Genomic DNA, 11,513 nt, shown 5'->3' on the forward strand with positions numbered 1-11,513 from the left:
TAACTTCAATATTTCTTTTATCTCACCACTCAAAGGAAATGTCTTTAACCTTGTCCCTCTGACTCTTAAATACAATTAGCTGACATGACTTATAAAACATGTGATGTGAGAGAGATGTTTAAATAATAGCATCTCCCAGATGCTTTCTCCTGCCTTCCTTCCCCATGTGCCCTCTGCTCTAATCAACTATCCACAATGTCTACAGAGCTGCTTGTCTCAAATCCCTCCCTTCTGCTGTCTTCCCTCTCCCTTTCTCTCCTCTCTTTTCCCCTTCCTTCCACTTTCCCTCTCTCTTCCCTTCCTTCCATAGCCAGACAGTAGACGGAGGTCAGGGACTCTTATGGAAGAGTTGGGAGAAGAACTGAAGGCCCTGAAGGGGATAGGAAGACCAACAGTGTCAACTAACCTGGGAGTTCTCAAAGATTGAGTCACCAACCAACGAGCATACATGGGTTGGGTGAAGGCCCCCAGCACAAATGTAGCAGATGGCTGCCTTGTTCTACCTCAGTGCGAGAGGATGCACCTAATCCTGTAGAGACATGATGGGCCAGGGTGGAAGGATAAGGGGGCCATCTGCTACATATGAGCTGGGGGCCTTCATCCAACCCATGTATGCTCAGAGGTGAAGGGGAGGGGGCATAAAAGGAGGGACTCTGTGAGAGAGAGACAAGGAGGGGGTCAGCATTTAGGATATTAATCAATCAATCAATCAATTAATTAAAGATCTTAGAAAATGGCTGGATTATGATGACTGTTATAGGATCAATAGATTTATTCGGTGGTGGATTTATAGTGTGTATCTGTGCATGTGTGTGTGTGTGTGTGTGTGTCTGTGCATGTGTGTGTGTGTGTCTGTGCATGTGTGTGTGTGTGTGTGTGTGTGTATCTGTGCATGTGTGTGTGTGTGTGTGTGTGTGTGTGTGTTCATGTTCCTTGTGTTTCTGCCTTATTCATTTGAGACAAGGTCTCTTACTGACTCTGAAGCTTGCCAGTTCACGTAGCCTGGCAGTCCCCAGAATCTGTTTCTGCCATGCAAGCATACACAAGTGCCAGGGATCAAACCGAATCTCCTCACCCACCCACCCACCCACCCCCACCCCTGCTGAGAACCTATTTTCCTGAATCATCTCTCCAGGCCCTGGATTCAGGCTTTGATAGTATTACTGGGAGATGGCAGAAAGGAGTAAGTGTAGCCCACTTGGGTAAAGAACATCACACGGAACAAAATGTACCTTTCTTGACTCCAACATCTTCTCTTATTCTCTGCTGCCAGCCAGACAGAAGGTAAGCAGCTTTGCTCCAGTCACACTTTCTACCCCAGCCTCTCATCATGATGTTAGGCTTCACCAAGGATGCAGCTGACCATGGCTGAAACCTCTGCATGAGAGCCAGAACAGACATTTGCTCCTTTATGTTACCTTCCTCAAGCATTCTGTGGCAGCAGTGAAAACCTGACCGACACAAACCACTTCTGATGTTTCACCGAGAACGACTCCAGAGAGCATGTGCGTCAGTCAGCAAAAAGAACAGCTAAGACTATTGCCAAGAATGGAGTTATCAAATAGGCTAGAGCCTTGGAGGGATTGAAAAGCAGGAGGGGAGCTCACACGTGTCCCACCTGTGTCTAGTGCATGTGTCTGTCGCCTCCCTGAGTATCGGTCTCCAGAGTCACCAGCATTTGAAGACAGACTCACACCAATGACTCTCCAGAGGATTCCCAAGCCTTCGTCCTCCAGTCAGGACTGTGCCCCTGTCTCTCTTGTCCAGCAGCTTCCAGGATTGCGGACTGAGCACCTAGTGATTTCCCTAGCTCTGCAGCAGACAAGCAGCCATTGCAGAATGACTCTGTCCCTGACCGTTGGAGCCAGCCGATGAACCACTTCTTCCGCACTGCATCAATTCTGATCCTCGGAAGAGCTTTGGCTAATACGCACGTGAAATGTGGCAAAGGTGAAGAACTAAGGTGGCTGAGGACCTGGGGAGGGTGGTCCACCCCGAGAAAGACTTGTGTAAAAAATAAAGAGGAAGAGGATACAGCTGTCTGTGGAGCATGGAGTGAGCAGAAGTGTAATGTAAGTAACTGCTCGACATATTCTGGAACGTTGTCAGGAATTTGGATTTTTTTTTCTTTTAACTCCTAATACAAAGAATAGTCACTGAAAGATTTTCACATACTGGTAAGATGGAACCTGTCTTTCCTTCAAAGATGACTTTGGCTGCTAATGAGAATGGAGACGGCAAGCACAAGCACTGGAGACATATGCTTCAGAAGTCTAGACAAGAAAGGACTGTGATCTGGTGAGCAAGGGTCATGGGGGTCATGAGAAATGATGAAGTACTGAAACTAGACATATTTAGAATGAATATGACGTCAACTGTCAATGGCTCAGACATGCATAGTTGGGGGAAGGGAGAATCGAGGCTGACTACTTTTGCTTAAGTGATGAAGTTGTGGTCTGGGGGTGACGTCAGCGGGGCCAGCTTGGGATGAACAAAGAACCCAGATGAAATGTTAGGTTTTGATTTAAGTTTAAGGAGCCTGCACAGAAGTAAATATTGAGGAGCACTTCAAAGTCCTGCGACTCTGGGGATCAAGTTACATAGCTGAAATGACAAACAGGTGGGTCATATGTCAAGATATAAAGAATACATAAGATAAACTAAGACTGATCATTGTACAGGGGTGGTTGTAGCCCCAGCCTGAGGATCTCCCTTCTTGGAAGTCTGATAGCAGAGAAAGAATGATCAAGATAGATAGACCGTTGCCAGGGAGTATATAACTTTACCAAAACCAAGGGAGAAGAGCATAGTTGGAAGGAATAGGATTCGTGATGTCAAAGACAGCAGTGTTTAATGGGTGTCTATTAGAATATGAAAATAATGCGTTTGAGAAGCTGATTTCCAACCTCCAGGAACCGGAAGCATCTTCTGCTCTCCCCAAGCTTCCCATAGCTCCAGTTCAGCTTGACTTCTCTGAAGAAACACTTACTGAAAGCCGTTCTGCAGTTCACAGAGTTCAAGGGCAGAGGTCGTCCTGATAAGGTACAGAGGAACTATGATAAGAGCGAGGCAGTGGAAAGAACATATGAGGGCTTCCATCAGCAAACTGCAGGCATCCGGGGGCCCTGCCACCTCCTACGAGTTTATTTCCCCTGATAAAAACATTTGTAATGTCAAACGTCTCCCCAGTCATCAGCTGGCCAGAGAGCAAGGTCAACAAAAGGGAGAGGCTCCAGGATTTCTTTCAACAGTGAGCTTTTTACACCACATTTAAAAATTGACCCCCAAAAGCGTCAACATAATGTCATATATTGAAATAACAAGATGAAAAAAATTGACATAAATGATGCACAAGGCCACATACAAATAAAAATAAGAATAATCATGATAACCATAAATATTTGTTTATTACAAGTAGCATAATATGCTGAGGATAAACAGATTCTGTGATGGATATTTTCCAGTGCTTTCAGTATGATGCAGTGATTGGCAGTATGGATGCCAAAAATCTATACCCTGGAGCTGGGGATATGACTCAGCTGAAAAGAGTGCTTGTCTGGTGTGCTTGTAGCTCCAGTCTTGATTTATGGCAAGGCATAAAACCTGAAATGGCAGTGCATTCCTGTAATCCGAGTGCTTGGCGGGTAGAGGCAAGAGGAACAGGAACATCTTTGGCTATATTATCAGTTTAAGGTACAGGATGCCGAAAACCTTGTCCAAAAAAAAAAAAAAAAAAAAAGCAAGAAAGGAAAGAAGAAAGGATGAGTGGTGACCACTGCTGTTTCACAAAATTCCATCCCATCAGCATCACAGATCACAATTCTCCAGCATCTTTTAATTTCCATCCTTGATGACTTCAAAATGAAGGCCATAAGTACCTGATCCAGGAACAGGCCATCAGTCCCAGAAACTGTCATAGGCACCAGCCCCAGGAACAAACCATAAATTCCAGAATAGGATCATAAACCCCCTTCCAAAGAACACCCTGGTGATAACCACAAAAACGGGAAAATATCTTATCTTAGAGTGGGCCACCTGTGTTGGGCAGCCCTCTCTCACCCTATGGTTAAACATTCATGACACAAGAATGCAGAGCACTGACCACCTGGGACCCCCTAGGACCCACCAATGAAATTTTAGATTACCTGATCCTTCTAGAGTGTTCCCTCCCTTCCCTATAAGAGATCCTGCACACCTTAGTCTGGGGGTCACTATTTCAAAATAAATGGTCGACCCCCTCATGCTGATTGTTTCTGCAAAAGAAGTGCCCTTTGTTTTTGGGAACTACAAAACTGGGGTCTTCCTTCAGTTATTTTCAGATCCTTGCAGCTAATGAAGTTGAGACTTTCTGCCTAGAAAATGATGTAGTTCTGACTTCAAACCAACTTGCCTCTTGTAAAAGTGCTTTGCATATTAGGATGTACAATTCAGTGAGAGAGGCTGTCCTTAGAGCTGCACAAAGGGGATGTAATGTGTATGTGGGAACGCCAGTATTCAATGGATGCCATATGTATTAGATATCTTTTTTTTTTCCTAAAGATTGCTTCATTACCCTTGGTCCCAAATCTGAAATATAGGGAGTTTGCACACAAAGACTCTGAGGCCCAGAAGGCTTTGGCATGTTCAGGTCACCTCTCTCTCCATGGCCTCTTCATAGTAGTCAGACAGATGACCACACTCAGAGCTTGGCAGCATCACTGTCAATGCCCTGATCACAAGGAGCCTCCAAGGTTCCCACGTCTTGAGCTAATGAGCTGAAACTCATCTTCCCTTTGCAGTCCCTAAAGCTTTTGTTCACATCTATATCTATCCTTCAGCTTTTGCAAAGCCTTCTGGGTAGTAGCTCCTTGGTTCACTTCAGCTTGAGAAGGGTCTATGCCGGAGCTAGGATTTCAGCCTCGTGCCAGTCAGCTCAAGCCGGATCTGCGTTCTCTGACACCTTGCTTAGGAAGTTAGGAGATCCATAGGGTCACGTTTCTTAAATTAAGACTGTGCTTTCTAAGAGAGAGCATCTGGAGAGATACAATCATGGTTCTCCCATGACCTAAACTGGATGCCGTGTAACCTGAGTGGGATACGCACAACCTGCTTACAGAAGGTTGTGGATAACCATCTTGGTTATCTCATACTTCTACTCGCCTGTATTAAGGCAATTATCTTTTCTAGCATGACTTCTGAACCAATGGAAGGCCTTAGCTTTGTGCCCATGCGTGCGTGCGTGCGTGTGTGTTTATGTGTGTCTTGTGTCTTGTACTTCAGCTGTGTTTCTCCAGCTCCCTCTGACCTTGTGTTTTGAGACATGGTCTCTCACTGACCCTGAGCTCCTAAGCAGGCTGTGCTGTCTCAGCAGCAAGCCCTAGGGATCTACCCTCTCTGCCTCCTCAGAGCGGGAATCCTCTCCCATCACCATGCTCTATTTGTTTCTTTGATTGTTGTTGCTGGTGTTGTTGTTGTTGTTGTTGTTGCTGTTGCTGTTGCTGTTGCTGTTGCTGTTGCTGTTGCTGTTGTTGTTAAGTGGGCCCTAGGGGACTGAACTCAGATTCTAATGTTTGTAAAGCAAGCCCTTTACCAACTGAGCCGTCACCCTGGCCCTAGGAAGTCCCTTTGAGAGAAACACGCAACAAGAATTTCTGACCTTTCATAATGCATGTGAAGAAAGTCAGAACTCTCCTGATGTAGGTTTTAATATAGTTGAGGAAGTGAAACATTGCAAAAAAAAAAAAAAATCAAGTGTAATTCTGACTGTGTTAAGTGACCAGAGACGAGCACAAAGTCCTTTGAGACCCAGCTTTTTGGAATCAGTTGTAAGTCTCATTATAGCGGCCCCTCATCATTCTGTCCCATGAAGGTTGACCTAGCTGGATACCATCCATGGTGGACTCTTATGCCAGCTACTTCCAGCTGGCTTGGGAGCGGAAATGAAGAATGGGGTTAGAAAACTGATTCCCTTGGGAGGCTGGCCAGCCTGGCTGTGAAGGTCACAGACATGTCAGGTGGTTTACTCTGTAGAGCAATGCTGGCCAAGTCCCAGCCATTGCTTTCTGCACTTGCTCCTTCAGGTTCAGCATGGCTGACCTCAGCTCTCAGTGCTGCTTGGTGAAGAGCAATGAACCGTGCGCTGGAGGACATGCTCCCTGAATTCTGTTCCTCCTTTTATCAACAGTCCCTTTATTAGCACTCATCAGCGAATCCGAGTGGCTTCCAGCCAGGGCCTGAATAACAACAAAAAAGCCAACTCCTACCAGCAAAGGAGATGCCCAAGGTGTGAAATCCAGAGTGGCTGAATGTGAACTGAGCTGACTATGGGAGACTGCCAGGGGCAGGGGAATGAGGCCAGATGCTGCAAGGACATGCCTGCTGCATCAGCATGACTGGACTGCTTCTCTCCCAGTGTGTAGTGGGGAACATTGAGGGTTTCAGAATGAGGAAGTCGAATCTGTATAGATCTCTCAGGACACTCTTGTTTGGAGAAGTAACTTTTCCACAGGAACAAAGTCTCTTCTGGGTTCAATCAGGACACCCATGGATGAGAAAGAAATAGAAGGTAATAAACACACCCGTTCTGTCTCATAAAATCCATTCCTAGGTATTCACAATGAAGAAAGAACTATAAATGTGCACGGAGACTCACCTGCAGGGATGTTCACTGAAGCGCCATTTCAAAAATGTAAACACAATAAACCGCCTAAGTTTTCACTAACAAAGGAGAAATCTATAGCCTTTAAAACTGCTATTGTAGATGTAGTTACACTGGCTTGGAAGGACAACAGTGTTATACTGCTAATGAAAACAGTACAGTACAAACGCAACAAACAGCTTTCATGTTTATACTAATATTCGTTTACATGCACAGAGTAAGGAGAAAATGTTACTCTACCTTGACTTGGCAATAAATACCATTTTCCCACTTGACTTGGCAATAAATACCATTTCCCACGAGCATGTACAATTTATACCAACAAGTATTTTGAGAATAGCAAGGGCGTAGCTTTTGAGCTCTTAATTAGCATGACAGAGTAAATGAATGATATCCTAAATGTAGCATCAAATCAGTCACAACTAGACAATCAAATGACTCAAGTATACAGTCAGATAACCTCATAGCCAGGTGCAGGAGCTAGGTGACTCAGTCACAGTAACACTGAGACGCCCAGGAGCCCTGGACTTGACTGGAACTGACTGGAAACATCTGTATTGAATTGGAGGGGGTGTTCTCAAGGTTACACCCCAGACAACAGTTCTGCAGTCTATGCACACAACCTCCTACAGAAAGCATACAAATGGGTTTTGACACTCCCAGTTCCGGATCCCATAAGTGAATAGAGAAAATGGAATCCACAAAAGGGGTTGAGTCACCGTCAGTAAGATGCAAAAGCCAGTGCTGATTCTGGATAACCAACCTTGGACCTGGCTACAATGTTGACTAGGAGATACCTCGTTGTTAGTTTAGAAACCCAGAGGAGTCAGTTTTCTGGACTTCTCATCCCCTGGAATTGCTTCACCGTTCAACTCATGGGCCTCAGGTTCCATTTGCTTACACGTTAATTCTATGCGCTGCTCCTGTCATTCTGCCCCCAGTGAACGTTCTCCTAACCCACCGACAGCATCAGAATCTCTCATTCGCTTTTCTATGAATTAGCACTCCTATCTACTTTACGAGCATGCATACTTTACAGAGGTCTAAGAAGCTAGCATCCAACGAGCGCTCATTCTGCTTGCCAAATATTGTTCAAAGCTTTCATACACACTGTTATGTTTATCTGTGTATTTATTTGTTTACTGAGACAGAGAGTCTCATTCAGATGACCCAGACTGGCCTTGCCTTGTATCCAGAGTTGGCCTCGAACCCTTGATCCTTCTCTGTCCACAGTCCAACTGCTAGGATTAGTTGTACATGTTCATCCTCGGCTGGATTATCCCTTTTCATTCTTAAGGAAACCATCTCATGCAAGAGCGGCTGTGATTTTCAGCTTGTGGATTAGTTAACTGGATATTTAACGACTGTCTAACTCACCCAAGCCTTGGAGGGAAACTTCCTGAGCTGAATGCAAGCCCACGTTTATCTGTTCTGTGTGTTTGTTTCAGGGTTTCTCTGTGTAGTCCTGGCTGTCCCTAAACTAGTTCTGTAGACCAGGCTGGCCTAGGACTCACAGTGATCATCCTGCCTCTGCCTCCTGAGTGCTAGGATTAAAGGTGTGTGCCACCACCACCCAGCTGCTCTGTGCTAAAAAAAAAAAAATAATAATAATAAATAAAAAACAACTACATTTATCTGGGAAAATATCTGTATATTGTATCAAATTATTAAATATTTGTCTCATGAAATTGGGCTTGTAAAGGGGCCCCAAAACTAAGCATAACTGATCACATGATGGAATACTATTTGGGCCATAAATTCAGCATGTTGACAACACCACCAATCAAAACAAAAACAAAGACCTAATCCATCAAAGACCATAGTTCTCTCTCTCTCTCTTTCTCTCTCTCTCCTCTCTCTCTCTCTCTCTCTCTCTCTCTCTCTCTTCCAAGCCCCGTGTCTTTCTATGTGTTTCTGTTAGGTCATTTCTGTCAGGTCTGTTTCTCTGTATTGACAAGTGGCTTTCTCTGGTATGAGAACCCTCTGGCTTAAGACCTGTGGCCCCTCCTGTTGGGGACCTGTGTAAAAATGGGGGCTTTTCCACTTATCCCCAGCCTCCTGGAATACCTGAGACCACTCTGAGACTCAATTTGTATTTATAAATACCTTGGCTATAAACTTTGGCTATAAGCTTTTGGTTATTCCTCAACTAGCTCATATATTAATCGTCCTGTTATGCTATTCTGGTTACCTCTGTTCAGGTTCTATGCTTCTGTCCTTCTCCAAATTCCCAGACAAATCCCCCCAACCCCTGCTCTGTCCCAGAATCCTTGGTCCTACTGGCCAGTCAGCTTTACTTGACAAGGTGAAGCCTCCAAACAGACATAAGAGATTCCTTCTATAGTCCTGAATTCTTTTTTCTCTGCCAGCTTGCCCAGAGAATACCCCCTACACACACACACACACACACACACACACACACCCTACCTGTCCCATTCTGCAAGCACTGAGTGTTTGCTTGTTTTGTTGCTTGGCTCCTGCACAGTCAGGTTTGGTCCCTGTGTGGAGGTGGGGAAGGGCTGGACCTCTCATCCAGAGCCGAGAGAGAATGAATTTCCTCCATCCTCTGCCTGCTCTAAGCATCCCTGAAAAAGGGAGAAGCTCCCCTGGGCTGAGCCCAAAGAAAAGAGAAAGTCCCATTCCTTTATTTTTCATGATTTATGTCTCCCTTTTAACCAGTAATGTGTACAGTTGAAAAACTAAAACCCATCAGAAAAAAAGTAAAGTATAATAATAATAATAATAATAATAATAATAATAATAATAGTCCCTGGCCTGGGTAGGGGAACCCAGCCTAGACAGGATGGATTTTCCCTTCTGTCCAACACTAACTAAGGAGACTTTAAACAACTTTTTGCTAGGCCCTTTTTAGTAGAATTAATGACAACTGCTAAAATGATTTCCTTTGTCACCCAGTTGGCCCTGGATATTAGGAAAAAGTTATGAAAAGTTGGAAAATTTTAAAGGTATATGTAGATCCCAGTTTTTGGAGATAGATCAGAAGGTGTTTAACAACAGAAAATCAACTGAGAGACAAAACCTTTTGCACAAACCCAAAACGCTGGGGTTTTTTTTTTTGTTGTTGTTGTTGTTGTTTTATTTTTGATGATCAAACACAGTGAGACTTATGATACCCAGCAAAATGTTGGTGTCTTACCCTCTGTCAGAAGACTATCTCCTAGATGAAAGTTCTATCCCCAATCAAAGATATAGTGGGACTATGAGACTGACAATAAAGATTCCTGGGGGGTGGGCAGTTATCAACTCTCCACCCCACCCCCAGGACTGGCCCAACCTCAGGTTCCTATTGACCAGGTAAGCTACTCCCAACCAGACTAAATTACACCCAATAACCCTGGAAACAAAAGGGGGAAATTGCAGTCCCTATTGTCTGGCTTGGAGAGACAGGAATACTGGTGCCCTGCCAGCTACCCTGAAATACACCTCACTTGCCTGTGAGAAACCTGGGACTGCTGACTTCCATAAATCCCATTCTTCCAGAGAAACAGGCATATGCTGTCTTGAACCTGAAAGATGTGCTCCACGACCTCCCATTGGCAGAGGTGAGCCAACCCATTTTTGCTCTGAAACGGACAAGCTCAGAGGGAGGTTACAGCAGTCACCTGACATGGACCAGCTTGCCCCGACGATTTAACAATTCTCCAATCCTATTTGATGAGACACTAAATGGCGATATCCTTCTCTTCTGTGACAGGCTTTCCTAGAAAATATATTATAAAAGGGCCACCAAGTACTTCTGTCAGAGTTATAGACCTTGGGCTATAAAATGTCAGCTCAGAAAGCCCAGCTTTGAACATCAGAGGCTACCTATCTTGGCTCCCAGCTGAGGGGAGACAAAATGAGCCTGTTTCAGTGTAGGATTGCTACCATCAGCCTTTAGATGGCAACTCCAAAGACTAAGAGACAGGCTCATGTGTCCCTAGGTGCAGCTATGTATTGCTACCTCTGGACCAGAGTTTGCAAGAAATAGCAAGGCCTCTTACACATCAACACAAAATGGGCACTGAGCCTTAATGTGGACTGAAACTACACCAAAGACACCTGAAGCTTTAAAAACAGCTCTAACTTCAGCTCTAGCCCTAGCAGGTCCAGAAGCAGTGGGAAGGAAAGGTTAATAGAGCAGAGGAGGATGTATAGACATAGTTCTTCGAAGCAATTTTAATCTGCATTGTCAGGATATCAACAGTTCAGTTGACGTGAATCAGCAGCAGCAGCTCGATCCATTCTCAAACACCGTTTGTGAATCAGCAAGGGCAGGTTGAGCCAGAAGAAACCGAGAGGCTCTGCCAAAAGTTAGCAGAAGCAGCAAGAAACCATCAGAACACACCACAAGTGTTTTATTTTGTTTGTTTGTTTGTTTTTGTTTTGTTTTTGCTGCATTTCTATCCATGAAGTCACAACAAATGATGACCAGCAAAGAATGGCAAGGTGAACCAATGCCACACAGCACTTCCAACTGCCTGTTGGGGTATATTTATGCCATTTCCAAACATCATGTGTTCTCTTAAGCATCCACTTTAGCAAACATCGCATGCCCTTTTTCCAGCCCGTTTCCAGAGAAACGTCACATGTCTGTTCTCAGAAAAACATCCTATGTGTCTGCTTCAGCAAAAACATCCTCTCATAAGACAGTTTCCAGAAAAACATCATAGGACACAACTGAGTCTCAAACAAACAAACAAACAAACAAACAAACAAAAACCCAGAAATTTCTACTTCACACTCATCTGGGGTCTACAAAACTTTCTGAGTGGCTCAGGTCAAGGTATGTTATGCCTAGACTAGATAGCCTAGTATGGATGTCTCGGCCAAATGCCAGGTTTGTGCTCAAGTAAATCCAAAACAGAGACCTCTT

This window comes from Mus musculus, chromosome 17, assembly GCF_000001635.26.
Source record: "Mus musculus strain C57BL/6J chromosome 17, GRCm38.p6 C57BL/6J".
NCBI lineage: Eukaryota > Metazoa > Chordata > Mammalia > Rodentia > Muridae > Mus > Mus musculus.